The sequence below is a fragment of the Pelobates fuscus genome, chromosome 9 (assembly GCF_036172605.1).
Source record: "Pelobates fuscus isolate aPelFus1 chromosome 9, aPelFus1.pri, whole genome shotgun sequence".
Lineage (NCBI taxonomy): Eukaryota > Metazoa > Chordata > Amphibia > Anura > Pelobatidae > Pelobates > Pelobates fuscus.
In genome coordinates, this window is record NC_086325.1 from 162,280,261 (window position 1) to 162,300,911 (window position 20,651).

At 45.0% G+C, this 20,651-nt stretch overlaps 1 protein-coding gene across 1 annotated transcript in view; it reads right to left on the reverse strand.

The window, feature by feature from the left end:
• LOC134573271 (collagen alpha-1(I) chain-like) overlaps positions 1-20,651 on the reverse strand; it is a 196,441-nt gene that overhangs the window by 101,006 nt on the left and 74,784 nt on the right. The window lies entirely within an intron of this gene.

Genomic DNA, 20,651 nt, shown 5'->3' on the forward strand with positions numbered 1-20,651 from the left:
ATGGTGAGAATATCCTTAAAATGATATAAAATAATTTTTGTTTTAATTGATATAATTTTGACATTAGATATTTTTTCTGAACAGCAAGCTACACACTATTTTTCATTTTTTTATTAAACACCTACATTGGAAAGCTATGCTCTGGATCCACTACCCTTTCGAGAAAAACATAATATACAATAAATAAAAGAAATACATCATACACTCCTTTTGGCCAATTTTTTCTTAGAGCCACCAAACAAACTTAATAGTGGTTCACAGGTGCCCTCCTCCTGTTGCCAGCTTCAAGGTTATCGTTGATTCTTCCCTTTCATTTAACCCTGACATTCAGTCCTTTACCAAAGTTAGCTTCTTATCCATTATTATCATTTAAAGCAGCACTATCACCCGTCCGCCTGCAAAATGAGTATTTCACCAGTGACGGCTGCAAAAATATTAGCTGTATGTGCGAGAGTACAGCAGTGACGTCGGTGAAACGCCAAAAGCAGAAGAGGACCGACCAGAGGAAGATTTCACCACCTGCGAGGGGTAGATTCAGGTAAGTAAATCTCACCTTTCCCTGCCCCCCTGCCACCTGTGGCGATGTGGCAAATTATGCAAAGTCCCCAGACGGTGACAGTGAGACTTATACGTGGCAAACATTGGGTTCTCAATAAACAGGCTGGAATCGGTAAATCATATTAATATGGCACAGGCAACTGGTTACTCTAACAAAACGTGGTACCTCAGTCCAATGCAAATACTTAGAATACTTTAAATAAAGAACTGATTTAAAATGGTCACTGTATTGGTCTACCGTCACCATGGACATAAATTTGGTACCTTATTAAAAATGTGAAGTACCAAAGCATTGCAGTTTGATGTCTGCTCACACCAAGATGGACTATGAAGTCACAAGTCTAGCCCTTTTAGATTGCAAACTCCTGTGAGCAAGTTCAAATTAAATGGTCTTACAAATGTGGCTAAAAAAAATCCTGCCCTATTTCTTTCATGTTATTCCCTTTAGAACATATGTGTTCCCGTATGGTACTTTGGAATTCACTGTCTGACTATGGGCACTTTCATGCGTCCACCACAACTATTTAAAATATAAAATTATAGCGGAGCCACGGACTGCCTGAGAGCATATCTGCAAATCCACCATTACTGTTAGAAAATTGCAGTAGTCATTGTTCTGAAATTAGGGGCTTATTCACTAAACAGAAAAACTGCAGTAAATAAATGTTATTCTAAAGTTGACCCATAATAGATGATTTAGTAAAATTCTCCACTTATGTTATTTTTTTTATACTCGCAGAACATGGTTTAGATTTTGTAATTTAGTTGTCAGTAGTCCACATATCACTGCTTAGTAAATAAACTCCTTCAGACTGTTAAAGGCACGGTGGCTAAGTGGCCATAAAAGCAGTTAGTAGGAATATATAGTATGCTGCAGTTTCTGCCCATAAACACCCTGGGGGGATTCACCCGAGTCGAGGGGTCATATATGGATGTAATTAGAAGTGAGGGCTTTTATAGCAGAAGGAAACCATCATTTATGTCCCACCAGGGGAAATACTCCTGTCTTAATCCACATCATCCAGAGATTGAGGAGTCATGCAAGGGATTAAGGAGTATCTCTCTCTTCAGCCATACACCATGTCAGCGGTCCTTAATTTATGGTGTACGCTTGGCATTCCTATGGCCTACAGTGAGCGCAGTGTAACACAACTAGCTCAATTGTTAGACACAGACACTTCTATGTGTATATATACAGTCTCACAGAGGAAAGAGATCCAGCAGGGGGAATGTTTATTACAACAGTCAATCAATGTCATCACAGCTGGCAGCCAGGCACCTGTATAGTCTGTATACAGGAATATTGACAGACACATCGACGCGGTGTTAAATAAGGTTTCGTAGAACATATTCACTAAATATCTACCCCAACTACTCAACAGAGATAACGGATTCATTATTGCCCAGTGCATCGTGGACCAGCTTCTGTGCAATCGAATCAGAAAAGATACCCTGTAGCCTGTACATTTTGTACCCTGTAGAATTTAATGATTATACATGGATTCTACAGGGATCTTAGTGAATGACCTACTAGTTAAATGTATAAAGCCTTGTGATCAACGGATTTAGAATCAACACTAACTCATCATGCCACAAGTGAACACAAGGTGGCAACACAAGTCCCATAGTAACTGTAGAACCATCGAAGGCTCTATTTCCTTGGACATTATTACAACTGTAAATATTAACTAACAATATATATAGTTATTACTAATATGACTGTTCAAAGGTGGTATCAGCTTGCTCGGGTTTCCTAACAGCCAGCCAGGTATGATGATGTGCAAGATAGAATCTCCTCCCATCGTATTTCTATAGGTCTGGGTGGCTACCAACTGCTGTATTTCCTAAACTGTGAATTGTAAATCAGAATAGTTAAATGACGGCCATTCTACTGGTTTGGAATCCAGCAGTTTACTCCCAATTGGCCGTTTCGGAATTCTTTTAGGAAATGTTTCCTTTCACGGTTTAGTCAGTAAAACCCCAGGTGGCATGACAGTATTATGGGATGTCGAATGCTGAATCCTTAGAGGTTTATTTAGTTAACAATGAATTAGGCTGCGCCAGAATACATTTTGCAAGTTGTCATCTAGCCAAAATGCTAAGAAATCCCTAAATTGGTCCAAATAGTACGAATTAAATAATATAATATTATATATTATATTATATATTATATTCGAGGCCAATACAAACCATTGTGTGGAAATCTATTCACAAACCGGACTTTACATAGGACACGAGGTCATGCGTTTAGACTAGAAGAAAGAAGATTTCGTCTAAGGCAAAGGAAAGGTTTTTTTACTGTAAGAACAATCAGGATGTGGTATTCTCTGCCTGAAGAAGTGGTTTTATCAGAGTCCATACAGATGTTCAAACAGCTACTAGATGCATACTTGCAAAAACAGAATATTCAAGGATATAATCTTTCAATGTAGGGTAATAACTGCTTGATCCAAGGATAAATCTGACTGCCATTCTGGGGTCAAGAAAATTTTTTTTGCCTAGCTTGATGCAATATTGGAAGTGCTTCAAACTGGGTTTTTTGCCTTCTTTTGGATCAACAGCAAAAAACATATGTGAGGAAGGCTGAACTTGATGGACGCAAGTCTCTTTTCAGCTATGTAACTATGTAACTATGTAACTATGAAATATAAAACCTGTGGGCCAGCTTGGAAATTTGAGATGAATACAGGGGGTATAAATCTAACTATGGGCAAATGACCAGTGTGCTTACTCTGAGTAAGTCGCCATCTTTCTTTGCCGTAGACCCCCAGACAAAAAAAATACTGTTACCTTACAATCTAAGTAGTTAGGATTTCTGTTCTTTCTCCGTTTTATTTTCGGTTGTTGTTGGTGTAAATAATTTTTTGTCACCTGTGGTTTTATTTGCACTGTAACTACTGTTTTGCTCATAATAAATATTTCTGTTCTGACTTTGTCCGGTAAGGACTCATGTCATCTGATAAGACCAAATTAGTGGAAATCTTAAATTAGTAATAGCAACGTATTTAACCAAGAAAGGTACATTCAGATTACTCTGTTCAAGTGTGTCGCATAGATACTGCGCTAAATCGTATTTTGTGGCTTGTTTATACATTGTCTTGGTGGTGGCAGCGTTAGGATATTATTTATATTATTAGAATTAAGTGTGGGTGGTGCTGAGGGGGATCTTTATCATTAATTTTGGTTTTCTAGTGCAGACAAATAGTGAAATTTGGACAGTGCACAGAAAACCGTTTTGACTTGCCGAGCGTGTACATGTGGCTGTATGGGAATAATGGGAGTTGGTGTGCAGGATGAACAGATGTTTTTACTAGAAGTGTGTAAAGCACATGCCCCTCTCTGGGACAATTGATCATGTCAGGTCATCAGACTGGATAGAGAGAGCGTCCCAGTGTGAGCACTTCTCTTGACATTGACTGTATGAGACCCCTTTTCCGTGGCCTTGGAATTCCAGACACGTGGCTACAGCACAGCTGGATGGGGTCACAGCAAGATGACCTCAACTGTCAGAGACACAGAAAGAATGAGAGATGGTTCAGCCAGGCAAAGTCTCATATCTGGAGAAAGAACTTTAACTCAAAGTATCCAGCTCCCCATTCTTTCATTAATCTGCTATTAATCTGCCAGGATAGCAATTAAAGGGACGATGATCTCTGGGTCACCTGGTTAACTTGGCTTCTATTAAGGCCTTTTTATTAATATGGTTTCAGCACCACTGCGGAGCGATAGGAGGACATGTGATCTGCCTCCCAGCAGAGGGGTTTAGTGATAACTGATAGAGGGCATTACACACAGTATGTTATTGTTAGGATAAATTGGAAAAAGTTAAAGTCTACATAAGCCAGATCATTTAACCTTACAGGATAATAACGCTTCCATGATAGAAGGTTAGATAGATTCCATTATATTGTGGCCCTCACTACATATGTGAAATCGGACTGAAACACCATAAGCTGACTGCTGCATTGTGACCTCCGACTGGTGCAGTGTGACCTCCGACTGGTGCAGTGTGACCTCCGACTGTTACAGTGTGACCTCCAATTGTTAAAGTGTGACCTCCGACTGGTGCAGTGTGACCTCCGACTGGTGCAGTGTGACCTCCGACTGTTACAGTGTGACCTCCGATTGTTGCAGTGTGACCTCCGACTGGTGCAGTGTGACCTCCGAATGGTGCATTGTGACCTCCGACTGGTGCAGTGTGACCTCCGACAGGTGCAGTGTGACCTCCGACAGGTGCAGTGTGACCTCCGACAGGTGCAGTGTGACCTCTGACTAGTGTTGTGAGTGACCACAACTGATGTATGGTGATCCCAGGGATCACTAGGTTTCTCGACTTGTACTGTGACTCCTGATTGTTGCAGTGTGACCCTTGAGTGATGCATCGTGACCCCTGCATGAAGCACCATGATTCCTACATGTTATGGCATGACCCACTGTTAGCCAATAACTGCTGAGACAATATCCCCCCAGGAACACAGTGTTTGGAGAAATAGCCCTTTTTTTTTTTGCTTCCCTCTAATCCACAATATGTAGTACATTTATTGATACTTTCAAGTTAGAAGTTTACTTACAAATAAAATAAATATCTGTCCTAAAATTTTCAAGTTAGCAACTCTCGCTTTGCTAAAAAGAAAATGCTCCAAAAACCAGTGAAATCTTCTGAAACTAGCGTGATCTTATAATCACGTGTCTGTTACACGTCAGAGCATGTATGCAGAATGCACAGAAGTCTAGTTTCACAGGATTTGGCGTTGTTGAGCAGTCAATGAGTTATATTTCCACTATAACATCAACTAAAAAAAAACAACGAACAAGGTAGTTAGTTAGTATGTGGATCTGCGGCAAGATGGCGGCTATCGCTAAGAAAAATGGATTTAACATCAGATGAAAATTACGTCCACTTTTCATTTCATCCATTTCTTTAACCCCTTAAGGACACATGACGTGTGTGACACGTCATTATTCCATTTTATTCCAGAAGTTTGGTCCTTAAGGGGTTAAAGACAAATCAAAAAAGAAAAAAAATTCCATCACAATTAAAATGCTGTCATCCTGTCCTGCGCCGAGGCATCCAAGCCTCTCTGGTGCAAAGAAAGAGAAAATAAAACTAAATAAAAGTCTGTTACTACTGATTTGTTTTACCCTGAAGAAGTAAATGCCTGTTCTTTGGACAGCATGACATTTTCTGTGAAATATGGCTCAGGGCTGACAGCCTTTACACACATTATTCTGGGGTCGCGTTCTGCTTGTTACCAAGGTGATAAAAATGGCTGCCAGTTTTGGATTACAAAGGTCTTTCTCTTCTTTTGATGCCGGGGGTTAGTGAGGGTGCACCCACATATCTGAATTTATGAAGTAGTTAGAAGAGAAACAGTCATTCATGAACGGCAAAAAAGGCGAAAACAACAACGAGAAAAAGCGGAGCGTATTACATTAAACCGATCTTACCGAGTTAATTAGAAATTACAGGTTTGTTTGAAGGATTTTGTAACTCAACACCAGACTCAATAAAAATTCAAACTCTTGCACAGCGGATTATGGCTATAGTGTAACAAGTTAATAATCTGTTTGAGAGGCTTAATTTCTGTCAATCAACTGAGTAAGCCATAAACGGTATGTAAACAATATAACCCGGAACGCTGACACGCGAGTAAGAGTTTTATTTTAAAACAGAAAAGAGGGCGGTGGTTGCGCACACAGTGAATGATATCCTTGGTCTTAAGTGTAGACCCTTAGGTTCTGTGAATATAAAAAACCATCATAGGGCAATACATCTTAGCCACAGTAAAGAGTGTAAAAAACTTGGAAAACTCACAATATTTAGAGCCTTTCTGAGTTGGCTCTAAACTTTAAAAGCAGTATGCTGAATCTGGTGCTGGTAATGCAGTCAGGGTCCCTTGGGAAAAACGCCAACCGCCTCCTTTGTGTATAAATCAGGAACCAGGGTCACCAAATAGATAATAAGTAAATACTTTAATTTAATACATAAAAATATATAAATAAAGCACAACGCGTTTCGACCTAGTCCAATAGGTCTTCCTCAGGTGCATAACACAAATGGACTGACAGTTTGCTTATATATCATGCCTAACACATACAATTACTAATCCAATTACTGAAAAATATCGGCAGCTGTGAAGTCCATCCTTAAAATCCATATAAGGAGTGTTTCCGGCGAGAGTTCTAATGCTTATGCCTCCTCCAAGATGGCCGCCGTCTGTTAATGTCCATAGGAGTGTGTGCGACCTTCCCAAGATGGCCGCGCGTCATTACCAAGGCGATGTGTGTGTGCCTTTCCGGTTTCTCTTTCCTCCGGTCACGTGATGCAGCTGCAGCCTCATGGTGCTTCATGGTGCTTCATGCAGGGGCCGGGCCGGACTGGGGATACAAAGCAGCCCTGGAAAAAACCTATGCCAGCCCCATAAGTCAGTGCGCCATGTATTGTCACATGTAATACGTACGGCTATGTGTTGCCACCCTAGATGATTGAGTAATATATAAACACATTATATATATATATATATATATATATATATATATATATATATATATATATATATGTGTGTGTGTGTGTGTTATAGATTACTCAGTCATCTGGGGTGGCAAGACATGCATACATATACGCCTTACATATTATTGATATATATTTCTTTTTCTAATATGGTGGGTAGGGGGACTGTGAGGTGTTTAGGAGTTCTGTATAGTGGATAGGGTAGCTGTAGGGGGGCTGTGAGTGGGTAGGGGTTCTGTATGTGGGTAGGGGGACTGTGAGTGGGTAGGGGGGCTGTAAGGTGGGTAGGGGGACTGTGAGTAGGTAGGAGTTCTGTATGATGGGTAGGGGTTCTGTAAGGTTGGTAGGGGGACTGTAAGGTAGGCTGTGAGGTTGTTAGGAGGCTGTGAGGTGGGTAGGGGGCCTGTGAGGTGGGTAAGGGGCCTGTGGGGTTGGTTAGGTGGCCTGTGAGGTGGTAGGGGGCTGTGAGGTGGGTAGGGGGCCTGTGAGGTGGGTAAGGGGGCTGTAAGGTGGGTAGGGGGGCTGTAAGGGGGCCTGTGAGGTGGGTAAGGGGGCTGTAAGGTGGGTAGGGGGCCTGTGAGGTGGGTAGGGGGCCTTTGGCTTGTGGGGTGGGTAAGGTGGCCTTTGAGGTGGGTAGGGGGGCTGTAAGGGGGCCTGTGAGGTGGGTAAGGGGGCTGTAAGGTGGGTAGGGGGCCTGTGAGGTGGGTAGGGGGCCTGTGGCTTGTGGGGTGGGTAAGGTGGCCTTTGAGGTGGGTAAGGGGGCTGTAAGGGGTCCTGTGAGGTGGGTAAGGGGGCTTAAAGGGGGCTGTGAGGTAGGTAGGGGGCCTGTGAGGTGGGTAGGGTGCCTGTGGGGTTAGTAAGGTGGCCTATGAGGTGGGTAAGGGGGCCTGTGAGGTGGGTAAGGGGGCTTAAAGGGGGCTGTGAGGTGGGTAGGGGGCCTGTGAGGTTGGTAAGGGGGCTTAAAGGGGGCTGTGAGGTGGGTAGGGGCCTGTGAGGTGGGTAGGGGGCCTGTGGGTGGGTAAGGGGGCTGTAAGGGGGCCTGTGAGGTAGGTATGGGGGCTTAAAGAGGGTTGTGAGGTGGGTAGGGGGCCTGTGAGGTGGGTAAGGGGGCTTAAAGGGGGCTGTGAGGTGGGTAGGGGGCCTGTGAGATGGGTAGGGGGCCTGTGGGTGGGTAAGGGGGCCCGTGGGGTGGGTAAGGGGGCTTAAAGGGGGCTGCGAGGTGGGTAGGGGGCCTGTGAGGTGGGTAAGGGGGCTTAAAGGGGGCTGTGAGGTGGGTAGGGGGCCAGTGGGGTGGGTAAGGGGGCCTGTGGGGTGGGTAAGGGGGCTTAAAGGGGGCTGTGAGGTGGGTAGGGGGCCTGTGAGGTGGGTAGGGGGCCTTTGGGGTTGGTAAGGTGGCCTGTGAGGTGGGTAAGGGGGCCTGTGAGGTGGCTAAGGGGGCTTAAAGGGGGCTGTGAGGTGGGTAGGGGGCCTGTGAGGTGGGTAGGGGGGCTTAAAGGGGGCTGTGAGGTGGGTAGGGGGCCTGTGGGGTGGGTAAGAGGGCCTGTGAGGAGGGTAAGGGGGCTTAAAGAGGGCTGTGAGGTGGGTAGGGGGCCTGTGAGGTGTGTAGGGGGCCTGCAAGGTGGGTAAGGGGGCTGTAAGGTGGGTAGAGGGCTGTAAGGGGGCCTGTGAGGTGGGTAGGGGCCTGTGAGGTGGGTAGGGGGGCAGTAAGGGGGCCTGTGAGGTGGGTAGGGGCCTGTGAGGTGGGTAGGGGGGCTGTAAGGGGGCCAGTGAGGTGGGTAAGGGGCCTGTGAGGTGGGTAGGGGGGCTGTAAGGGGGCCTGTGAGGTGGGTAAGGGGGCTGTGAGGTGGGTAAGGGGCCTGTGAGGTGGGTAGGGGGCCTGTGAGGTGGTAGGGGTCCTGTGAGGGGGCCTGTGAGGTGGGTAGGGGGCCTGTGAGGTGGGTAGTGGCCTGTGAGGTGGGTAGGGGGCCTGTGAGGGGGCCTGTGAGGTGGGTAAGGGGCCTGTGAGGTGGGTAGGGGGCCTGTGAGGTGGGTAGGGGCCTGTGAGGTGGGTAGGGGGCCTGTGAGGGGGCCTGTGAGGTGGGTAAGGGGCCTGTGAGGTGGGTAAGGGGGCCTGTGAGGTGGGTAAGGGGGCCTGTGAGGTGGGTAAGGGGGCAGTAAGGGGGCAGTAAGGGGGCTGTAAGGTGGCTAGGGAAAGCTGTTAAAAGGTAAATATAAATACCTTTGCTGCTGGTCCAGTGAGCAGCTTTCCAGCATCATCAATGTGCGTGGGGGCGGGGCTTGCGTGCGGGGGCGGAGCTTCCAGACAGGAGGCGGGGCTTGAGGGCGGGGCATGCCTGCGAAATTGATTTTCCCTGTGCAGGGAGACTGACAGGTCTCTCTGCAGTCTGCCCGGCCCCAGCTTGCTGCGGCCCACCGGGAAATTTCCCGGTATCCCGGTGGGCCAGCCCGGCCCTGGCTCCCAGCCAGTGTCCCCTAGTCTCCCAGTGTCCCCTAGTCTCCCAGTGTATGTGTTCTCATGTCTCTGTGTCCCTAGTGTCTTAGTGTCCCCAAATGTTTCAGTGTCCCCATGTCTCTCAGTGTCTGTGTTCCTAGTGTCTCAGTGTCCCCATTTCTCCCAGTTTCCCTAAATGTCTCAGTGTTCCTATGTCTCCCAGTGTCCCCATGTCTGTGTGTTCCCGGGTCTCTCAGTGTCCCCATGTCTCTCAGTGTCCCCGGGTATCACTGTGTCCCCAGTATCCTAGTGACATGGGGACACACAGACATTGGGACACTGGGCAACATGGGGACACCGAGTCACTTGGAGACTAGGGGACTGGGCGACATGGGGACACTGACACTGTGATACATAGGGACACTGAGACACTGGGTGACTTGCGAGACTGAGACACTGGGAGACATTGGGAGCAATCCATCTATACAGCAGAATCAAACTGTGAGTAGTTTGTTGGTGATTTTACAGAATTTTCTCTGATGTCACTCCTTGTGATTATACAAATGATTAAGGCTGGTATTTTTTCCCAAGAAAGGTGGCAACCCTAACTACTCTTCACATACTCTTGCTTAAAGGAGCACTATAGGGTCAGGAACACAATCATGTATTTCTGACCCTATTATGTTAAAACCACCACCCTGGCCCCTTCTTGCCTCCCTAAGTATGGTAAAATATAACTTGTATTCAAGTCTGCAGGTGCTGGCTCTGCCTCTGAACTGACTGTCTGCTGACATCATCAGAAGTGGTGGTCTGAGCAAATTACAATACTTGCCCATAGGATTGGCTGAGACTGTCAACTAGGCAGATCAGGGGCAGAGCCATCACAAGTCCAACATAGCCCTGGCCAATCAGCATCTCCTCATAAAGATAAATTGAATCAATGCATCTCTATGAGGAAAGTTCAGTGTCTGCATGCAGAGGGTGGAGACACTGAATAGCAGTGCTGCACAATAGGCAGTACTGCCCCAGGAAGCACCTCTAGCAGCCATCTAAGGAGCGGCCAGTGGAGTTATTTTCTCTGAAAAGACAGTGTTTACTGCAAAAGGCCTGAATGGAATGATTCTACATACCAGAACAAATACAATAAGCTGTAGTTGTTCTGGTGAATATAGTGTCGCTTTAAGTTTGGAAGCTTAAGAGGGATGTATGGGAACAAAACTTGAGTGGACTGGCTGACAATAAAATTAGTTTAGGTAATCCAGACATTGGTCTCTCTAACACTGTGGCATGCCCCCTTTCTTCTACACTCACTAAATACACCTTTTCTCTGTCTCAGACTATATACCAGGAATTTCTGCCTGCTAGTAAGAAAGTAAGGAGACAAGTGGACCAGTGAGTGCTAGGGGACAGTCCTTAGAAAGCATGGAGTGGGCGCATCTTTAGACGCATTTATGTCAAGCTCAGGGTGCTGCCTGCGTAGTATGCCTGCATGATTGGCGGGCAGCCTGACATGCATTCATGCCAGGCTGTCCTTCAAATTCTTTGGACAGACATGCCCCCTTTTTGGGCATGTTCTCCCCTTTTGGCAGGTCTGGTCACGTGATTCGCACCAGTGTCCCACCCTTTTACCCTGCCCATTGACTTCCTGCTTCACTGGACACTGACATTACATAGTCTGACACGCACTGACATAGAACATTACATAGTCTGATACCGAGTGACATAGAACATGACATAGTCTGATATCGACTGACATAGAACATTACATAGTCTGATACCGACTGGCATAGAACATTACATAGTCTGATACCGACTGTCATAGAACATTACATAGTCTGATACCGACTGTCATAGAACCTTACATAGTCTGATACCGACTGACATAGAACATTACATAGTCTGACACGCACTGACATAGAACATTACATAGTCTGATACCGACTGACATAGAACATTACATAGTCTGACACGCACTGACATAGACCATTACATAGTCTGATACCGACTGTCATAGAACATTACATAGTCTGATACCGACTGTCATAGAACATTACATAGTCTGACATGCACTGACATAGAACATTACATAGTTTGATACCGAGTGTCATAGAACCTTACATAGTCTGACACTGACTGATATAGAACATTACATAGTCTGATATCGACTGACGTAGAGCATTACATAGTCTGACACCGACTGACATAGAACATTACATAGTCAGATACCGACTGATATAGAACCTTACATAGTCTGACACCGACTGATATAGAACATTACATAGTCTGATATCGACTGGCGTAGAGCATTACATAGTCTGACACCGACTGACGTAGAGCATTACATAGTCAGATACCGACTGACATAGAACACTACATAGTCTGATACCGACTGGCATAGAACATTACATAGTCTGACACCGACTGATAGAGAACATTACATAGTCTGATACTAACATAGAACATTACATAGTCTGATACCGACTGTCATAGAACCTTACATAGTCTGATACCGAATGACAAAGAACATTACATAGTCTGATACCGACTGATAGAGAACATTACATAGTCTGATACTGACATAGAACATTACATAGTCTGACACGCACTGACATAGAACATTACATAGTCTGATAACAGGAAATAGTATAGAGGTGGCGCTAAAGGGTCAAAACGGTGGGTGGTGCAGCCAAAACCAAGTATATCACCACTATATATACTTAAAGAAACATGTACAACCAAAAAAAGTTAAAGCGCTCACACACACCAGATAGGAGTGATTACCTGAAATATAGCAAATAGGTATCTCCTCCTTACCTAATCATTGTGTATTAAGGAGGAGATACCTATTTGCTATATTTCAGGTAATCACTCCTATCTGGTGTGTGTGAGCGCTTTAACTTTTTTTGGTATTACATAGTCTGAAACCGACTGACATAGAACATTACATAGTCTGACACCGACTGACATAGAACATTACATAGTCTGACATGCACTGACATAGAACATTACATAGTCTGACACCGACTGTATAGAACATTACATAGTCTGACACCGACTGACATAGAACATTACATAGTCTGATACTGACTGACATAGAACATTACATAGTCTGACATGCACTGACATAGAACATTACATAGTCTGACACGGTACAGTTTGACATTCACGGCCACAGAACACAGTACAGTTTGAGACTAGCTGCCACAATGTATCACGCAGGTTGTGACTCATTGTTGTAGAACTTTGCACTATACTTAATCCCACGCTTCACATGGATTTTGGCATCAAAATGTAACCTCTCAGTGACTTAAAATCCACCGGGAAATAAAATTTACAGCAGCAGTCAGACACATGCCTTGAATTCTTGTATTGTTTCCCTTATCCTGCTGATCACAGGGAGCTCTATGCAGACACTACAGAAAGCCCTTCCATAGGCCATGCAAGAGGCCATAATTCTTGCAGATATCTTGAAACGCATCGTTATTTTACTTGAAATCCTGCTTGAGGTCCTCCATCATCTTGATCCTTCCAGGTGTAGAACATTTTCATCAAGTGGACATACTTATCTTATTACCTTGTGCTCGCCAAGCTGATTTAAACCAGGTGCACAGATTTATCTTGAAGTCCTTACATGACATGAAAAAAAACAAGCTGTCCTAGAGACGCCATCTTTATATCTGCTCCGGTTTCTTTGAACCTTGGGCTAACTATATGAGACTTTGTCAACACAAGTGATATTACCTCTGGAACACAACTAAATGCCCATGTAGACCTTGCACAGATTTCTAACGAACTAGATCAGTGGTTCCCAAACCTTTTAGGCTCAAGGCGCCCTTAATATTCCAATACTCTTCCAAGGCGCTCCAAGTCAAAACAATTTTCTAGGTTGTATATATGTACAGCACAGCGACATATACTGGGCCACAGTTCAACAGAAATGCTTGCCGTTCAAGTGCAGATCCAGATCCAGATCCAAAATATATTGCCGCACCCCTGTTCCCCCAAACCCCCCCCCCCTCCCCCGTGCTGCGGGACACAGTTTGGGAACCGCTGAGCTACATTTTAGTGACAAATTCTCAAAAGTGCTGCAACAAGCAAGTAACTGAACCTCAGTTAGTAATCTGTGGCCAGAATAGAAAAATATCCTCCTGTTAAGAACATCTACAATGCTCAGACTCTGGACTTTAATGTAATTGAAAATGGTCCATGTCTGGGAAATCTTAGAGATGAAAAAGAACCTTATTATCCACTCATAGTATCTAGATGGAGTCTAGTATAGTCAAAAAGATTGCCCCTTCAATATACATAAGTTGCCTTCACAAAGTGATTAGAGGTTGCAAAATAGAGTGGAGACCAGAAAAATACCTCTGGTCATTTAAATCTGACTGATGTCTGCTACAAATGATCTGAAGAGATTCAAATGTATTTACAGTAGGAGTGATACTGTAGCGAGTTTAAATGTACAGGACTTGCTCAGTCAGTAGCTATTGTTGTAGCCACAATTGTATCTGATGACGTCTGAAAACTTGCTAATTATAACATCTAGCCCAGTAGGTAAATTTTAAATGCAAAAATGCCAACTCCTAACGTCGTCAAAAAAAGCTCCATTTAGACTAAATATATATGAGTGACAGGAGGAAAAAAGTATAGTGTTAGAATAAAAATGTGCTAATGTGCAGAGCCATACTTACCTGCACATAGTGATACAGTGCCCTATAAGTGAGAAAAGTGAAGTGTGAAGGAAAAAACCTTCAACCCGACGCGCGTTTCGGTGCCAGAGTGATGCACCTTCGTCAGGGGCTGGGGCCAGTTTAGGGCGAGTAATCTGCGAGAAACTGGACAAATATCATATACAAACAGACTTCTGATCTAAAACAACCAAGGAAGCATCAAATTCACCATTTGTTGGTATATAGGATTCTCACACGCCAAAACCCCAAAAACAACAAAACACGTATCCCCTTCCATCCTGTGACCTTTAACATAAATATTGTAAGATGATTAGAACGTCCAAACCTTTACAATGCTTTATTTTTAAACACACAACACATCAACAGAGCATTGTACACTTTAAGCAGAGAGACCTCTTTAACTAAGTAAAATAAAATGTGCCCCCTTGATAAATATATTAATTAACTGCATATAAATACTCTGATAAACCGCCTTAATGTAAAAAGCGTAGCGGGCTCCCAATTCGGCACTCTCCCTCCTGCTTTCATACAATGTGGAAAAAAACAAATTATCCATCAATTCTTTAATACGTAGGTTGATATATGGAGGAGTCAGACCAGATATTCTGATGACCTTTACTCTTCCAATAATATTTAGCCACAATCCACAAAGTCAATTATCCGACTATACTCTGGGATTTAAATCACTTTCTTGTCAGTTATTTTTCTAGTATCTCGAAGTGAGTCTGTTAGGTGCCTCTTAATACCCTATTTGTCTCTCCTGCTACTCCTCTCGGGGATAAAAAGGAAGACTAGATCACCCTGATGTCTTTGATTGGGCTACAGTATGTCCCAAAGCATCCATTGAGGAAGCCCATCTTGGCCCATTACAGATATTGGGATGTTTACGCATCACTGAGGCCAAATGAATTCAGCAAATTACATGGACAATTGCCTGACCTTTGGGCAGGTTCTCATGTACTATTACAGGATATCTGAGCTCCCTGTTAACATTTGGTTAAGTACTTAACTCATCAAAGCTTTGTCAATCCGTAATAGCTACTGGCAAAGACAAGGGACAACCTGATCGCCTGACAACCTTTTGAAGTGAACACTTCTAAGATACAATTAGCCTCTAGTATTCTAAGTGCTCAATTAAGAAACCTCACTTTTATTTCCAAGACTGCTCAAAAGTTTGCAAATTCAGCTTTTTGGCCTAAAATTTCATTCTGAATTCTCCAACAATTCATACTTTAGGGAATAATTTGGCAATAAGCGCTTTATTAATCGAGAAATCTATTTTCAGCTTGTATTTTCTAGAATATATAAAAATTATCAATGTATCTATTTATTTTGCTCAGTGCTTGGATTTATTTCTAAATTTAATTATAAAGGGGAAATGGTAAATATGAGATTTATTTTAACGAGCCTAAAATTTGCTAAATGTTATATAGTGTTTGTGCAATTATATTTTCCGATATATTCCATTTTTTAAATGCCGTTTTCTGTTCTACGTAAGGCTTCCATGGCGCGATCTAAATGAAACTTATCCGGAGACGTGGTGTGTGTACGAGAACAAGCACGGACTTAGTTTAGGGTTAGGGTTAGGTAAGGATACAGAAAGTGAATCTGTATTCACTGAATTATGGGAAACAAACCTTGCATATGATGGTAAAATCTTTGCAAGATTTTTACACCAGCACCTGGGGCTATTTAACCCCTTAAGGACCAAACTTCTGGAATAAATGGGCATCATGACATGTCACACATGTCATGTGTCCTTAACCCCTTAAGGACACATGACGTGTGTGACACGTCATGATTCCCTTTTATTCCAGAAGTTTGGTCCTTAAGGGGTTAAGGGGTTAAAAAAAAAAATAGGTGAATAGGTAATATGGTCACTCTAGTTGGTTATAGTCACTTATTCAACATGTTTTGCTTAAACTCAGTCATAATGGTCTTAAACGATCAGATTGGTCGTGTTTCCTTATTCGGGCTACAAATTGGATATACAGAGAGTAGGGTCTACTTCAATCTGAAGGCAATTAAAGGCCTGCAGTGCATAAGCCCCCACACAATAGATATTTTGACTATTTGATGATCTTTATGGCATCGTCAACCTTCCAACAAGGCAGGATCATCCAGTAAAATTTTAACGCTGCTGATGAAGTGTAGCCCATGGCTGACTGTCTGTCGCTGTGGTCAGACCCTGTCCCAGGGGTACATAGGCGGTCTGAAGCTCTGTGCCCATGGACTGGATGCCCAAAAGGCTCTGTGTCTGATGGTGTGCTCATGCTGTGCTTGCCGAAGACAATACCCTGCTGCGCCACATCTGGGGAGGACAAGCAAAGGGACAGTGGGAGAGGACCCTGAATTCTGGAAGGTGTGATACCAGTTAAGCAGTTAAATCACAGTAAAAAAAACAACAACAACAACACAGTTTATCTGCTTTAACTCTCCATCACGCCATACACTTTGCACTGGGTCCTTTAATGGCAAACTGCCAACGTTTTGGCAGAAATTAATTACTGACTGTTTTATAAAGAAAAACATTAAAGGGACACTATAGTCACCTGAACAACTTTAGCTTAATGAAGCAGTTTTGGTGTATAGAACATGCCCCTGCAGCCTCACTGCTCAATCCTCTGCCATTCAGGAGTTAAATCCCTTTGTTTATGAACCCTAGTCACACCTCCCTGCATGTGACTTGCACAGCCTTCCATAAACACTTCCTGTAAAGAGAGCCCTATTTAGGCTTTCTTTATTGCAAGTTCTGTTTAATTAAGATTTTCTTATCCCCTGCTATGTTAATAGCTTGCTAGACCCTGCAAGAGCCCCCTGTATGTGATTAAAGTTCAATTTAGAGATTGAGATACAATTATTTAAGGTAAATTACATCTGTTTGAAAGTGAAACTATTTTTTTTTCATGCAGGCTCTGTCAATCATAGCCAGGGGAGGTGTGGCTAGGGCTGCATAAACAGAAACAAAGTGATTTAACTCCTAAATGACAGTGAATTGAGCAGTGAAATTGCAGGGGAATGATCTATACACTAAAACGGCTTTATTTAGCTAAAGTAATTTAGGTGACTATAGTGTTCCTTTAACCCCTTAAGGACCAAACTTCTGGAATAAAAGGAAATCATGACATGTCACACATGTCATGTGTCCTTAAGGGGTTAAATCTCTTAACTCAGTGGAGAAAATGCAAAGCCTTCCTCTATACATTATAAACAGCTAAAATGCAGAAATTGCTTTCTCCGTAATCCCATCTGTGCTGACTCCGCAAGAAACGCTCCGGAGACACTTTATACCAAAACTGCTTCTAAAACAGCAACCCCCCCCACACACACACCAATAACTCCAACAAAATAAAGACAAATATTATATCATGCTCATATCCTGGGTTTCTGGGCAGCGTTTTCTTTACATTTTTTTTAAACACGTTATACACGTTATTAATAACTTGGGATTTTATAACAAGACACGGAGGCTCATATTGCATATCCCTTTCTTTACTGTTGACAAATAGCAGCAAAGGAAACATACAGAATGAAAAAAGAATGAACATGTGATAACCTAGGCCCCTCCCCCTCAGGTCCCAGTATAACAGGCAGCACTTCCCTTCCATTTCCCTCTTTCTTTGCTGCTCTGACACAAAGATAAGTACATGCCATATTTTCTCTTATATACTATTCATTGATAATTTAATGGATTTTTATTTAATTTGTATTTATTTAGTCTTTTATTTCTGAGGTTAGTAATTGTGTCGTTATACACTAGCCTCAGGGCCCAGACCTCCACTGTTTATGTAACCTTGTCTGTTTCTTCTGCTCGAGCGCCTCTCTGCGCACTTCTTCTTGTTTCATTATTCCTCCGCGTAGCTTGCGGGTGCCGCGAATCCCACGAGATTCCCGGCGGCCATTTTCTGTCATTCTGTCCCTACCTCTTAGTGTGTCGCTGGTCTGGGCCCTGGTGAGAGCGTTTTTTCCTTTGCTTAGTTTGTTTGGGTGACTAACCCATACGTCCTTGATCATGCCTAAACCCAGACTATCTACTGGGTCCGCTCACTCTGGGGAGTCGGATTCCCCAGTAATCAGAACTGAGGTCCCTGTCACCTCAGATATTTCGCCTTCTATGGCGGATGGGACTACCCAACCCGGTGGACCACAGTTTCTGGCGCTACAGCGCTCAGTGACAGACGCCATTATGGCTGCTATGGGGTCTATGTCCTCCACCCTCTCCCACACCATTTCACAAGCCCTCTTGCCCCGTCCTTCAGACGAGCAACTCTCGGGCACCTCGACACCCCAGGGAGAGGTATCTAAAGGGGACTTCAAAAAGGCTGCCCGTAAATCTAAACACTCCTCTGCCTCCAGAAACACCATGACTGGCGTACCTTCGGTCGCCCCAGAAAGCGTGTCCCATCCACGCAAAAGAGCCTTTCCGCGCCAGGCAGAACGGGCGCGGCTTTGGAAATGTGCTAGAGCACAGATTGAGAGCGGCACCGACTCAGAAATCGGGTCAAATGAGGAGGCTATGAACGAGTCAGATTCCGACTCTGATGCGGATTCCGCCGATGGCGCTCTCGACCTCCTTTCCTCTGCTCAGGCAGAGATGCCCGGAGGCGAGACGGGGACCAGGAACCCTGCGGCTGCGGGGCCATCCCTCGTGGATCCTTCGGGGGTCCCACTCTTCGACCCGGATGACCTTCATCATCCGAGGTCGGCGGAGTGGCTCCCAGCCGACCACGTTGCCACATATCTGGAAAATTGGGTCAGAAAACCCTTAAGCAAGGCGGCCCGCAACAAATTGAGGGCGGAGTGTCCTAGGCCTCTGGTGCCCAACAAGGTGTGTTACACCCCAGAGGTTGATCCAAAAATGACCCAGTTCCTCACTAAACTGGGCTGGAACCCCCGTAAAGGACTAGAGTCCGCTTTGAAGTCCTGCCAGGACAAACACCTGGACATATTCGGGCCTTTGGCCAAATTATTTGACTTGGCGGAAGACGCCAGAGCGGAGAACCGCATGGTCGACCCTGAAGACCTTAGAGGTTGGGTCCAGAGAGCAATTTGTATTGCTGGGAGCGTAAATACCTCCCTGTCTATTGAAAGGCGTAAAGCCATATTGTTCAAAATTGAGCCAAAACTAGCCAACCTCGCCCTTACGGAGGCGGGCAAAGACGCCCAAGGACTCCTCTTCGGAGACTCCTTCATCAAAGACTTGGGGCGTTTTGTGGGGGCATTCACGGCTCTAGACAAGGCCCAGGCCTCCATGAGGCGAGTATTCCAGGGGCGGGTCTCTACCAGGGCCGGCAGAAGCAGGAGCCGTCTGTCCGGCCGCAACTATCCCCAATCCCGTGGCACGGGAAGAGGCTCCTTTCAACAGTATCACCAATACCAGGAGACCTCCCGCCCCATGTTTTTTCCATCCCGTGGACGTCAATGGCGATCCAGAGGCCTTCGGAGTAGCCCAAACTCCAGACGACCATACGGTGAGTTGCCTTCTACCACACATTTCTTCTCCGGGTTACATAGGGGGCAGACTCCAACATTTTTTCCCAGCCTGGTCACAAATCACTTCAGATCCCTGGGTACTGGCCACTATTCAGGGCTTCCATATAGAACTCACCTGCCGCCCTACACACATTCCCCCTCCTCGACCGATCCGCTTTTCCATCCAGGATCGCGGTCGGATCGACGAAGAACTTTCATCCCTCCAGTTCAAAGGGGCTATCGAACTAGCACCCCCCAGCCCTGCGGGCGTAATAAGCAATATCTTCCTAGTGGAAAAGAAAGGCGGCCAATCGAGGCCAGTCATAAATTTGCGCCCCCTCAATGCCGTAGTCAGGTACCGCCATTTCAAGATGGAGGGTATTCACCTGCTAAGGGATCTCCTCCTCCACGGAGACTGGCTAGCGAAACTAGACCTAAAAGACGCGTACCTGACAGTGCCAATAGCGGAGGCCTCTCGGGACCTCCTACGCTTTTACTGGCGACACGAAATATGGCGATTCACCTGTCTGCCCTTTGGCCTATCCTCAGCCCCGTGGTGTTTCACAAAACTTCTACGGCCCGTTATGGCCTGGCTACGCAGTCGAGGAGTTCGGCTAATCGTCTACCTAGACGATATTCTACTCATGGCTCAGGAGCGCTCCACCCTCCTCTCACACCTACGACTAGCCATAAACCTCCTGTCACGCTTAGGTTTCATAATCAACTGGGAGAAGTCATGCCTGACCCCCGCCACCCGCTTGGAATTCCTAGGTTTCCAAGTGGATTCGGGGGCAGCGACGCTGAGTCTCCCGATATCCAAGATTCGTTCCATCCGCAAAGAATTGCGCAGGGCCCTTATCCGACCCCAGCTCACCTTACGCCAATTGGCACGCCTCATAGGCCTACTGGCCTCTTCAATCCAGGCCGTGTTCCCAGGCCCACTCCACTACCGAGCGCTACAGCGCCTAAAAATCGCTCACCTAAGAGC